This window comes from Aptenodytes patagonicus, chromosome 3 (assembly GCF_965638725.1).
Source record: "Aptenodytes patagonicus chromosome 3, bAptPat1.pri.cur, whole genome shotgun sequence".
NCBI classification, from domain to species: domain Eukaryota; kingdom Metazoa; phylum Chordata; class Aves; order Sphenisciformes; family Spheniscidae; genus Aptenodytes; species Aptenodytes patagonicus.
Genome location: NC_134951.1, coordinates 29,725,584 through 29,740,105, shown reverse-complemented (window position 1 = coordinate 29,740,105; position 14,522 = coordinate 29,725,584). Strand labels below are relative to the sequence as shown.

At 39.0% G+C, this 14,522-nt stretch overlaps 1 protein-coding gene across 6 annotated transcripts in view; it reads left to right on the top strand.

Annotated features, from left to right (window-relative positions):
* The window catches only part of DST (dystonin), a 315,857-nt gene that overhangs the window by 62,760 nt on the left and 238,575 nt on the right, over positions 1 to 14,522 (top strand). The window lies entirely within an intron of this gene.

Genomic DNA, 14,522 nt, shown 5'->3' with positions numbered 1-14,522 from the left:
ACTCAAATGTTTACCATATGGTTTTTTTATTCCCACTTTCATAGTATGTGTTGTTTCCATTTAAACTTATCTGACATGTAAAATTTACTCAGGTAAATCTAATAGGCACAAATAAAATGCCAGGAGTTGGTAAAAGTTAAGTGATGTTGCAGATGAATTTCTTGGAGCATCTGCAGCCCAGGGAATTTGAGGATCCAGTTGGAGATTGCTGGGCCCAGGAACAACAGTTGACCTTCCACAGATGTGTGCTTTAGCAAGTTGAGAGGCTTGGTAAATTGACTTCTGATAATAAACATTCATTAACTGTCAGAGCAAAAAATTACCAGGACCTTTAACATTCTTCGCTAACAAAATCTCCTTCTAATGGGGGTCTCATGGCAACATGTTTCAGATGCATAAATCAGTGGCTAAAATCCTCTTCCATCTATAACACAGGCTCTGGACAATGTGTGCTTGTTATTGTTTATTTAAATATTTTCACTTGTGTTTCATGGGAGAGTAGTAGGTTGGTCATAACATGCCAAAGTTATATCTGATTTTCCTAAAAAAAATTTTCTTTAAAAAAAAAAAATCCTGAAATGTCCCGAGCAGAAAAGAAAGCAGATATAAAAAAAAAAAAGAGAGAAACCTTCTTAGTGAAACGAGAACACATCATCTCAAGTTTAAACTCCAGGAGTGTCATTTTCCAGTAGTGAGTTTTCTGAGGCCTGCTAAGTAATGCACCTCCCACATGTTTTTGTAGTAATTGTGTTACAGTGCAATTGCTTTGTACTGGGGAAAACCAATTATTGGGCCATAATCCCTGCTAAAAAGATCTGTTATGATTTTCCTGCTTTGAAGTTGAAATTTGACCTTGTAAATACCTGGGTTTCATTATAAAAGGTGAATCGTTCAACACATTATTGACTGAGGTTTTTTCTAGTGGTTTGCCAGATAACCTGGCACCAAAGAGCAAAATTTGATTTTATTCTTTTCTAGTGAAAAAGAAATGGGAAAACTTTGAAAGAAAATTTGTTTGTTTTTTTTTTTTTTGAAAGATAACTTCATAGTGAAAAATAAGGAGTACAGTAAAGCGGAGAGAGCACATGCACTACACTGACCTATTTAGTCTGTATTTCATCTGGTTGTGATAATCCTGGATGATACTCCTTAATTCTGCTAAGACTATTTACAAGAAGCTGTGGTCTTTTTCTACTTTTTAAAATGGTTTGAAAGTAATACTGTTGTAACGGTGTTGGATAGTCCGGAGTTGGAAAAGTAGTCATACTTCGAGAACAGTAACAATTGACAAAACAATTGACTTCTCAAAACTGGAAAAAGGGAGTCAGATGCTCTCGAGGTAAATAGTTGTATTGTCCAGACAGAGGCATCAGGGCTTGCAGGCCTTCCCCAATGATTTCTTTCCTCCTGGAATAAACACCTTTACCTCTTGTAACCATGAAAGCCCCCTTGCCCAATGTGAGTTACACTAAAATGACATGCTGGATGTGATTAACTGGTTGGCTTGCCCTAGATTTGAGGGTGAGATCACAGCTCTCCTCTTCTTGTAATTGGTTTGACAGCATTGGAGTAAACAGCTTTTGCCATGTGAGATGTTTGATTCCTATCAATGACTGTTTTCTCTTTTCTCCTCAGTGAGGAAAAGACTCTTGGTTTTGTTCATAGAAACATGCTTTAATGTTTAATTAATATTGAGTCAGAATGTTTCCAAATTGATTCATGTCCATGAAAAAAAATTATTTTAAGTTTCTCTAAACCGTTCCCTATGCTTCCCAGGTTGTGCTTGAGGAAAAAATGGTTTATTTTGTGTATGTATATGTACATTTTGTATAATTTTTGGTTGAGAGAGTAACTTTGGAAGTTGACCGGTTAAATATTAGACACTGTGTTACTGTGCCAGTGCATAATGGCAAAGATCACTACCTCCTGCTGTTGCACATTGAGGCTAAGCATTTTTGGGTAAAGGGGACACTGATGTTCTAATTTCCCATTCTGCTGTCTGCAGTAATGAATTTTCAATATGCTAATGAGAAGTCTAGGAAAATTGGAAGGCAGAAGCTGGCAGGTAAAGATGACATTTATTTTGGCCTTACTGTTGGCTAAAGGAGAGCTGGAAAAGCTGGAGACTGCCAGACAGAGCTTCCTGGCAGGGAGAATTGACCTATCTCATACCTTTGGAAAAAGCGCTGTGTATGACAAGATGTGATACAAAATTATTTCTCGTTGCATCTGGGAAATCATTTGCAGCCTGTTACCATCAGTCTGGAGACTGGAATGTTCCTGCCTCTGCAACTGATTCACATCCTGGGCCAAGGCACAATAAGTAAGATTGACATAGAAAGCCATCAGTGGTAGTCATCCTCTTTTGTTCCAAGTCTGGTGATTACATAGGCTTAAAGTGGATTTTGTCTTTTTACAGTTCAGTCTTTTATCTTTTTTAATTATTGCTTTCCATTTTCTTGGTGTCTTCGTGTCCCAGATGAACCTTGGCTTCTTGCATTGTGTTGGACTGTGGATGAATACCGTGCAAAGAGGTTTGCTTAGACGTTGTGGCAACCACACAAACTGAAGAATAATACTTTCAAAAAGTTCAAAACAAGCTTGGTCTGTTTTTTTCATTTTAGGCTTATAAATTACTCTTGTTAATCTCATGATATTACTACATTTTTTAATCTTTTTGCAGTGTCTAGTATCTATTGCTGTAATGCAAGAACAGTATGATCTTATGACTAGTGAAGTAACTCTGTTATTTCAGTAAGATTTTTTTTCAGTTTATTTGAAGGGGCACAAAATCAGGGAGACCAAATTGGCTGGAGGAGGTAAGTTTCTCCTATAAGTCATTCTAAACAGGTAATTAAGGGAAAAAAACCCCAACCCACCATGGAAATGGTTGTTTTACTATTAAGCAGAATAGTAATGCACTGTGAGCCAGTGTTGAAGTGCAGTAAATAGGAAAACAGTGTTGTGGCACTTCTACATACTTACAGTTTGACCTGTGTATTAACTACATTGATTAACTACACATACTAAACATGCTTGCACAGATCTGAATAAACAGTACCAGCAATTTGCTAAGCTAGTACAGAGCACGAGTATTGGTTGTCATCAGAGGTTCTTTTTTATATTGACTATAACTTTTACCAGGTGATAAAATTTTTTTCTGACTATACAAATATAGTTGATTAATAAAGAAAAAAACCCCCATCTAGTTCCTCAAAGAGGGGAAAGGATTTGTGGATATAGGGGTTTTGTTTGTTTTAATTTGTGGTTCAGGTATGGTGAAGAAATGGTCTTTTGCCAGCCCTTCTATCTCTTTCCAGCTTGAGGAATATTTAATTCTCTACTTAGGATAGCTAAGCAGTCAACTTGGCTATTTAGAGAACACTGTCCTAATTCTACAAAGGTTGGATAGACTTGATCTTCCCTTCTAGTTATGTTTTAGAGTGTAGAAATTAAAACTCAAAGTGATTTAGATTGTATCCGCTTGAGCAGCTGCCTTTTCTGCATGATCCAGCATGACAATTGAGTTCAGCTGGTCAAGTCATGGTAACAGTTCTTGACTGTAAATGTCTGGGGGCTGCTGGTAGGACTTTGTGTTGTAGGATGGTGGAGCCGGCTTCCTCCCTCTTTTGACAGATCTGGAATTGGTTGACCTTCCAGTGATAGTCCATTTTTTCATTTCACCTTTTGTCTGGAGGAATCAACTTGTATTAAAGATAAGTTTAGAATTAAAATCACATCTTTACGCTAAATGGGAAAACAATAGAAAATTAAAGGTTTAATAAAGTAATTTGTTTCATAGTGTAAGTCTTCATCAGCGGTGATCATGGAGGCCTCCATTTTTTTCCCTGTTTGTGTTTTTGTTTTAGCCTTAGAAACATAGTTTCATTGGAAGACTGCTTGAAGCTATTGCAGGTGCTCTTTGTGATACCCTGCTGCTTAGTGAGAAGGAGTAGAAGTATTAAATTGCTAACAATTACATCTTTTCCCTAAGGTGATCTTTTGGGCGATTTGAATTGGAATATTAATAGCAATTTGATTAGAATTTGAATACTAATAAAAACAAAAGAGAAGAAGCTTAAACCTCAGGTGTTGTCCCCACTTTCACCTGCCCTGCTTTTTGGGATGGTAGTCTTCAAGGTCTGGGGATGAAATATGAGGGAATTCGAATCAAGAAGCTGGCCAGCCTGGGAAAACATATCCCTGTTGTTCATACTGCACAGCTGTAAGATTTCTGCCACGAGCAATGGGACTCCTGTAAAAACTGTGCTTCCCAATGCCAATTCTGGTTCTGGAAGCTCTGTAATGGGATGCCTCTTAGAAGTAATTAGGTAACAAGACAAAATCCCTCAGCACTTTCCAGTTTCTCATCCCTGGAAGAGAGAAGTTGAAGCTGGCTATTTTAACTTCTTTCTGATTTATTTATATGCTGAATCCATTTTCTTGGTGGGAATGCATATTGCATTCTGGCATCACTGCTTCACATATGGCTCAAGAGGCTCAGATCAGGTCCCTGAACATGGAATTAATCTCATTCTCTGGCTATTTCTGCATCCCTTCCATCATCCTGAACTGTATCAGATCAATGCCAGGTTTCCGCTGGCATTAGAACATATTAGAACACCGCATATTAGAACAGTCTAACAATATTAACCCTACCTCCCAGCTTTCTACATTAAAGATGTTGAGCAATGTTTTTGGATCTTGTTTCTAGAAAATGAGAGACAGTAGTGGAATAACATGTTATTAATTAATGGTTATTAGAGGGCTTAGGGATTTTTTTTTTTAAATAAATTTAAGTAGTGTTATTTATGTTCTTCACAAAGTAATTCCTTGCTGAAATAACACTGTGTACTGACAATTGCCCTCATAGTAAAACTTTAGAAAGAAGTTGTTGTTAATATGTAGTTGTTTGAAATATTTAGTAGATTAACAGTGTTGAGATTGGTGAAAGAGGTGAATTTATTCAGTTGAACTGTGTTGTCAGTATTTCCCAAAAGTATTTTAGGGCTCCTTTTTGAAGATTTAAGCATTACATTGATACACAAATACACATTGAAGTGTAATTACTTAGATCTTTTTAATCAAACTGCTGAATCAATCTTGCTTGCTTTGGCACCCAAATTTTAGATACTCAAATGAGAGGCTTAAAAATACTGAAGATTAAATCTTCCAAGATTGCTTTCAAATCCTGTTTCCTTCTTGGCTGCTGTAGCAAATTCCAAACATGACTTCTCTACATTTATTAACTGTATACATCTATTAACTGTTTATGTGCAAAAAATGTACAGGTACAAGTTCTGTGATAATGTGACATCAGTCAATAATAGTCACATCAGATGCTGCCTGCTTCCTGTCTGCTCATCGAAAAAGGTAGACTCGTGAACTAGCAGTTGATCTGGAGTAGGTGACTATACAACTATGTTGCTTATTTGTTGTTTCAGATGATTATAGAAAGTTTGTATGCTTTACTTCAGAGGATGGGCAACTCTGTAGCTTACATCCTCTTGCTGATGTCTGCTGTGCTCCTTTCTAACTGGGATGCCTCCATTTTGTGTAACAGGATATTTGTTTTGGTAGCAATTGAGCAACATTTGAGCAGTGCATTTCCAAGCCTTTTCTCCCCTGTCTTTATTATATCTGTCTTTGAGCTTGGAGGTATGATAGAGCTAGCAGACTCGGTATCAAGGGATCACAGTGGTTCCCTACATAATTCTGAGTTTTCTTTTCCTGTAATGGAGGAGAGTGTTTGCCCCAAAAAAGAGCAGGGCTAATGTAGACTGTTCTCATTTTCACCACTGCTGTTCCATTGTGATAAATGTCTATGAAAACTGTATAGCTGATTATTCAGACAAATACCAGTTTTAATGATACACAAAGATAATGGTCTGCTTTTATGGAAAAAATGCGCCTTTGGAATCTCACAGTGTGAAAAATAACTCACAAAAAATGTAACAGAAGGAGAGGAACTTCTGAAAAATACTCATGATAGAAGATCTCTCTCTGTTAGGTCTCTGGTTTTGAAGTGTAAAGCTCCTATGGGTGCTGCTGGAGATGTATATCTGTGCAGGGAAAACTCATTGTCAGAAAGTATTTTGGCTGCCTCCTTGCCATTTGTCTCCTGAGATGCCAAATGTGTATGTAACAGAAGTGGGAGCTGAAGGACTCGAAACTCTTAGGTCTCTAACTTTCACTCTCAGGAAGATACAACTTCCTCCCTTGCTCCACAGTTGTTAATACAAAAGATTTTCATTTTCAGCTGTAGTATTCCACTGACATAAAAATATAATTTAAATATAGAATTGAAATTCGTGGTGGATTTATACTTGTCACTGCCTTTTATTGTCTTAGTCATTGCTCCATTTCTTAGCTACTTCAAAAGGGCACCACTAAAAATCGATGCTATTATTTTTCACTTTATATATGACTCTTGTTCTGAAGCATTACTGCTTGTCACAATCTGCCTTTTCCAGTGGCTATAACTGAAAGCCATAGCTAAACCTTTCTGTTTTCCCAGGAGTTTTGTGCAACTGAAGTCAGATGCTGGGAATTTGGACTCTCCCGTTACCCCTCTTGGTCACTCCCTCTATTTCATCAGGCCCATATCTTTGGGTTTGGTGGCCCTTTTGAAAATGCCAAAGCATTTTAGGATGCTTATCATACCATGGCCCTGGGGTTTTGCCTCTGGACAGTTCAGTCTTGGTGGTTGCACAGCTGTTGTTACAAGGATGGTGGTACTTTCCTCTTTTGAATCATAGTCAGCTCCCAGGCAGTTTATTTTTTGTAAATAGCATAGTAAAGTCCTGATCTCGATCTCACTGAGGTTAACAAAAGTATTTCTCTTTGACTATAGGACCTTTTGTTCAGACTGTAGGTTTTTAAGGAGATAGAAGCATACAAGGATTTAATTGTTCATATTAGTATTAACTGAGATTATTTGAACCCCACTGTTCAGTATTTAGTCAAGTAACAAAATGCTTATGCTTCATGGTGGTGCAGCACGTTTGGGTAACTATCATGTCACTGAAGTTATTCCAGTGTAAAATTGACGAGCTCCAGTATAGAATCGTCATGAATATCTTAGCTTTTTACTGTTTTTGTCACACAAATACGATAGGATGAAACAAGGAAGTGTCACTTTTGGCATCAGAATTCTCTGGGTTTTCTTGGTATGTCTTCCACTAAAATAGAACAAAGTGCTATCACTGGTCATCTTATTTTGTGCCTTACAATACTGGCTGTTCTTAGAAAAGCTTGCATTTCTGGTTTTATATGATTTCATAATAATCCTTGTCTGTATTAGAAAAGGTAAGATTTTGGCTTGGGTGGTAACAGATGAAATTTTGGTAATGTAAATGTTAAAGATTCAAAAAAGATTCAAGAGCTGAAAGCAGTGGAAGAGAGGCTATTAAAAAAACAAACAAAACTAACCAACCTTACGAATTTTAAACAATTCTTTATTTTTTGGTGTTGGGAATAGGCAGAACTTAAAAATCTGGAAAAGATTTTGAAATTCAAAAGCTAGATTCTCTCCAGATCACAGGGAGTTGGAGTGGCTTAAAAAGAGTTACTGGAAAAAAATCCCCAAATGCAGCTGCTACTGGTAGGCTCAGGTTACACAGCAAAAAGAGGGATTGCCTAGATTTATCTGTGGGGTATTTGTATAACAGGACAATTTAAAGTTGAGGCTAGGTGACCAGGGAGGGCTTGGCAGAGTGCATGTTTATTGTTGGTGACAGGTAAGACCAAAGGTACTTGCAGTGCCCAGTATTATTTCAATAACTTTGGAACCAAAATGATTGTTTTTCCCTTTTGTAACAAATAACTAAAACTGGCAGTGTTGGAAGAGATTAGAGAAACAGTGAATATTTTTTATTATTATTAATCTTATCTAAAATGAGGACTTTACTGTGCAGACAATTTGAATAGCAGGGGATGCGTGAGGTTTTATAGCCTGCACTGTAGGATAGACTCAGTGCACTTATTATTAAGCATTTGACGGAAAAAAAGATTATATTCAAAGCATGAAAAGCACCTCCAACAGATGATTGGAAAGAGATTAAGAGATGAAACTCACCGACCTCTGCGTCAGTCTTATGACCTGAGTTCTGAATATCTAAGCTGTAGTGCAGTATTTTAAAGATGTTGCTGAAAAATGAAAGGAAATTAAAATTATCATGGGTTTATTTTTTCATTTAAAAAGGAGAAGTCTTCTGGTTCACTTGCTAGAATAGCAGAGGACGCTGTCAGATTCCTGAGTTCTTTGTGACCAGCTCAGGAAGCTGTGGCTAAAATCAGCACTAAGCCTGCCCTGAGGTAATGGTCATTGTTAAACCTCAGTTGGCTGAATTGACAGCTGCCACCCAGAAGAAATTTCTGTTGTGCTTTTAAATCTCTGTTTTACAAGGATATGTACATTGAGGTCTTCTACATATCTCGGACTATTCCCTGAGTGACGCATCGAGTGTGATGACCCGTAAAGATCTTCCCTTTGCGCTGGGCAAATCATTTAGTGCTAAACAAGTTAGTGAAGAACAGTTCAAAAGTAATGGCAACAGCATGGGTTTGTTTTAGTCTACATGATGAATGTGTTGTATGCATCATGTGAAATTACTGCTGGGACCTGCCACAGAAGAGGAAGAACACAGCTGACTGTGTTTAGTATGTTCCTTACACAGCACCAAATGTATGACACGGAGAGTAAAAGCCTGTGCTGGTGCAGGAGCTGACCTTATCAAAGGAGAAAATAGCTTAAAAAAATTTATTAATCTTCCTAATGTTTTTATCTAAGAGCATGGGGAGGGACTTGGTTGTGCCTGGAACATGATAGTCCATTTCATCTCATCATTTTTGGCCTGGTTTGTTGTTTTACTTCTGTTGAATAGTGATGCAGGTCCCTCAATTTCAGTGGTGATCTAACTTTGCCAAAGGAGTTGTGTGGATGCAAGGTACACCCATTGTTATTATTTAAATGTTTACATTACAGTACCACTCGGATAGGTGGGAGGTGATGATGCATCTGTGTCCTGTATGAGGGAAACAGTGCATGGGAATGTTTGGAGTGATGGGATAATACGACAATTTAAAAAGAGAACTAGGAAGATTTGCAGGATGTCCATGTAAATCACACTTAAGAAAATGCAGTTTTTGAACCAAGACATCTTTCTTGAATGGAAACAAAAGTAGATACGTTGTAAAATTTTAACTTTAACTTTACCATTTCTGTACATTTCAACATCAAAATGGTCTGTTTTCTGTAAGCTCTGTTGATAGATACTGTTTATCACAGGGACTGATCATTGCAGAAGATAAATAGGTTGCATTAATACACAAATTCATATACATACCATGTGGAATGTCATTACATGTTTCATTTGTAACTTTAAAATGTCTCTAGACATTGTAGAGGTTATATTGCTAGTGAAGACCTAGCTCATCAAGCAAAATCTTCCAGCTGCGTGCGTTATAAATTGCAGTTGATTTCACCCCGCCCCCAATGTATTTGTACACCAGCTACACTCTTTCTGAGACCTGGGGAATCCTGTGTTTTGTATTCAATAGCCATGAAGCTCAGAAGTGACAGACAACAGCTTTGTAATGTGGAAATTAATGTAAAATTCAAATAAGGAGTGGTTTTGTGCTTTCAAAGCTGTTTAAAGTTAAAATGCAAAAAATTAAAAATCAGTTGGCAGTTTTTCTTTTCCAATTATTGTTAAATGAACTTCTCAGTATAACTCAAAAGATTTTTTTTTTTCCATTTTTCATCCTCATTCAGAATATTTAATGGAGAGTTAAAATTGAGTAACAATTGCAGGGTAAGACTTATTAAAACAAACACAAACCAAACCACAAAAACTTTGTCCCCATTGTTCTGGTGTGCACTATTAGTTGTAATTCTACCTATTTTGTTATGGTAAGTGCCTGTTCTGAGTTCAGCCTGATACCACCAAATTAAAAGGTTAGTTGACTAGAAGATTATATACATAAAAAAAAATTCTATAAATGTAATATAAAACTGTTCTCATAGTCTTTATTTCTTTGAAAATGTTAATTTGTTGCCTTGATTTTTTTTTTCCTTCACTGTATGTGACTTGTTTTTTATTTCTAATGTGTGAACAAAAGTCTTCCAGAGTAAACTACAGGAAAAATGTGGGCATGCTTTTTTAGATAGCATTCTTGTCTTTTTATTGCTCATTTATGTCAGTTTTCCATACCACTGATGTCTAACTCCAGCGAAAGCCTTAGAAAACGTAATAAAATTATCTGGATGGGGAGAACGTTAATTTTCCTCACTGCAGCTCTTCTGGAAACTCTTTTTCCTTACCGCAGCCTTTATGAGTGTCAGAAGGCAATCTTTGCACAATGGGGGTACTTCTCCTCTCCCTGGCGGAGCTCCAGAGGGGAGCCATCCGTTCAGATTCTTCCATGCCTGGTTCAAAGTCAGCTGAGGAAGAAGTTTCAGTCTTCCTGCTAGGCAACATGGAAAGGTCATTGTGCTGTTTTGGGGGAAGGAATCGAACCCAAGGGTCTGCAGTGCCACACATAATGTTGTCCATAAAGGCAGCCCTTTGTTTTACAGAACATGCACAGTTTGTCTTCCCTTTATCCCCACTTTCTGTTTCTTCTCCGTTTTCTGCTGCTTGTTAATGTGCATGCAGAACCTGAAAGTTAGTTATTTAAGTAACGGTATCTGCCTCAGGGCTGTATGGTTGCACTTGGGAAAACAAAGTCAACAACACGGCTGACCTTTAGATAGGCCATAAGCATGAACAGGGGATAAAGGGCGGGGGGGGAGGAAGGTGTATCTGTTCTGTAAAAATGATGTAAACCTGTGAGTAGTATTTGCTGGAATACAAATTTGTTGTAGGGTGTTGGTTACTAAATTGTGAATTATTTCATGTGTATGTCCTACTTGAATAAATGTGTTTCATCCTAGTTATTTCCAGTGTTTGATATTCTCAATTACTGGACCTTTGTACCCAGCTGATGTTCCAGTGGTATCTTAAAATTACCCTTACTACACTTACTAAATTATCAGCCTCAATAGATTTTATGCAGAGATGAAATTAAATCTTTCTTAGGAGACTGAGGTTGAAGGAGGCGGCTGGAGTATGTATAGGTGGTAGCATAGATGCCCTGCCAGTACAAATCCCGATTACCTTGCATTGGTGGTTATTGTGATGCAAGAAGGGTCCATATATGCAGTTGTGTCTGTTGGCTGCTTTGTAGCAGGGCTTGGTCTGGTTTTCCTGTCCATGGAAAGCCCATACTGAGCTCTGCCTCTTTCTCTCTGTGGCTCCCAGACGTACCACTTGCAGTTAGCATAACTGAAGCTAATTTCACATCAGCTGCCTGTGTAGTTATTCATTTTTGCTAAACAGCTGCTTATGGTTTTATCTTATTCTATATCTATTAATTACACTGTTTCCTGTATTGTCTTGTGCAGAATAGTGTACTTAGACATGCTAAAACTGCTCAGATGAAATGGTAGGTGTACGTGGTTCAGCCTTTCACCTGCTGCTTACTGGGTGCATCCAGCCAGGACCTGACAAGCGCCCGGCCCCTGAAGGCACGAACAGCCCTAACTGTCCCTGCCCAGCCCCCCGGGGCTCCCCCACCTCCCACAGCCCAGGACCCTTGGTCTCCAGCTCCCTACAGCCCTGCCCTGCCCGGCCATGGGCCCCGCTGAGCTGGGCCCATGTCCTGGCCCACCCTGAGCCTGCCCCCATCCCCAGGGAGGTGGCTGGGGCTGCCCCGGTGCCCCTGGCTTCCCTGCCCCTGGCTGGGGTGGTGGCATGGGCCCTGGCTGCCAGGCCCTGCCCTGCTGCCCCCTCCATGGGGAGCACCCAATGCCCCCAGCACCCAGATTGCTGCTGGCTCCACCTGCACCCTGACATGAAAAAAGTTGAAAAAAAAAAAAACCCAGGACCTTCTCCCCCAAATTTCTTTTCTTTGGCAGACAGTTCAGCTGCAGCATTGTTGGACAGCCAAAGACAAATGCAGAAATGCTGTAGTAGTCACCTAGAATCTCTCTTTGTTTTGCTCCAGATGGATGTGATTGTTCAAATGGTCCCTGTCCTTTCTCGTGCCCCTTACTGGCACCAAGATAAAGTCATTTCTCCTTCTTGGATTGCTTCAACCAGAACAGGTTTCCATTTGTTTTAACTTCTTCTGCCAGATGTGATCTGCCTTCTAGCTGCAGTGAGACAAGGTCACTTGAACCTTTCACTCTGTCTTGAGTGGTTTGTTCACCCCATCAGTCCTGGACCCCAAGTAGGGTCATTACCTTTTACTCTCTTCGGCCTTGCATTGGAGATGGGAGTTGGCAGACTACTGCCTGAGCCGTGCTACAGACACCATGTATCAGTATGGTATTAATTCTCTGATGGTGAGAACCAGAGGGAGGAATGGCAGAAGCCTTCCCTTAATGAAGGCTATTTTCGTGGCTAGAAAAGTGCAAGAGAACAGTAACTTGTGTTTAGAGATGCACTTATAGAACGAAAGCTGTTGAAAGAGGCAAATAAAATGGTGTTACCCAGTTCTGCAAGGAGGAGAGCTGGGTTTGGAGAGTTTGAGTGACTTGACTGATCGTAAGTTAAACTAGCTAAGCTTTTGTGACAAAGAAGGAATATAAACAAATCAGTTTGTTTACTAGTAGTAAACACTGCTGCTGTAATCTTTAATAACAGCATGTGTGCAGCCAGGTGATGTTCTGTCATAATGAACTAAAATTAAGAGATGAAATTAACCTACCGTAAACACGTAAACCATTTATAAAAAATGGGAGAATATTGGCTCTCAAAATGAGGGGGGGGAAAACCCACACAAACTTTGTGCTGCAACTAATTAAAAATTAATTAAAGGATTACTCTGAAACAGTTAACAATTGCTTCATGGCTATAAAACTTGGGGCGAAGAGGTGATGTCTGTCTTCTCTGTTGGCTTTGACAGAGCAAGGCTATTCTCACACACACCTCTAGGACACGTGGTTAAATGTATTTTATAGGTGGAGCTGTGATGTTGAGATGCTGAGCGTCTCGGTTACATTATATTAGCAAGGTTGTCTCTTGTGTATCCATTTCTTCTGCTGACTTTCATGTAACGTGGAGGAAAAGGGACGCATCCTGTTTGGAACAGGAGAGGATGAGCAGCACAGAGGATGGAGAGTTTAATACAGGAACAAGAGGAAGACAAAAGTGAGAGCATAGGGATAGGGGCATCAAGAGGATGGAAACACAAAGAAGGTATGCCTTGGCAAAGGCATTTTGCTAATGCAGATTGGCAAAAAAACTGAAAGGGGGAAGAATCGGTGGGGTGAAGGGGAGCAGGAGACCAAGAACAGGACATTCAGAAGGAGGAGATGGGGGGAAAAAGGAAGGACAGCCACAAAAGGTCAGATAGTTGCAGAAGAGGAATGAGAAGAGCTGCAGTAATAGGTGGAGAAAGTGCTTTGGAGAATAAACCCTGGAAGCCGAGCCCAAGAATACTTGGTCTGCACGCAATTTTTCTGTCCAAAAATACACTGAAACTGCAGACAGTGTGTATCATCCTCCTTTTGTGGCTGTTCTGTGTAGAAGATAAAGGCCTTTTTATTGTCATCATTTGCTTCATCAGACAAGTGGTAGAAAGAGCATGCCCTAGTCTCTCATCAGAATAGTTTAATACTCTCTCAGTTTTAAGTTAAAATTCCTTGCTAAGAGACTATATGATTACAAATCAAGCACTCAGACTTGGAATAGGAATTGATAGTATTAAAGTTGCAAATCCAAGATACGAATTTCAGCAAATCTTTGTGGTTAGATCGGTGAGAAAAGAGTACATGAGTGGGCCTTTAAAACAGACTAACTAGGTGTTAATAGCACTCATTAAAATTTAACTGCGGGATTTAAAGGGCTTGTCTATACATGCAGTTCCAGGATTCCTTGGGTGGAGGGGCTGCCTCCAGAAGAATGGTTTATTTCCGTTGATCTTAATCCACTGTAAGCTAGTTTGTCTGTTCAGTTTAAGCTGGAATAGCGTAAGGCGATGGTGTTCATCAATTTAGGTGAGATTACTTTAAAAATATCTTTTTAAATTTGTCTTGTTTCTTGACAGCTTCGGGAACAGGTGCTCCCTCTTTTCAATGTATTCTGTAGCTGTGAGAATTAGGCATATCGCTAAAAAAAAGTAGCATTTCTGAAATTGCAAATTTACAAAAGTTACAGTAAAGCTCCCAGTAATATCATGGAAATCAACAATTGTGCCAGGAGCTAGTTCAGAGGAATTGTACCTGACTCCTAGGCAGCATGGACCTTGTAGGTGCCTTCTGAATAAATGAGGATGGGTGTATGGCTGAGCTGCAGCTTTTTGTATCAGTTCCTTCCCAAATAAGTTGAATTTTTTTTCAGTTTATGGGTCTTGCACCATAGTTACTAGGATGATAAAATCCTATGCTGAAATTAGTATTGGAGGGAGAGGTTCTTTGGGAAAATTTTCTGGAGAAGGGGCTTTGTTATTTCATTCTGGAATTGTATTTCTCTCCT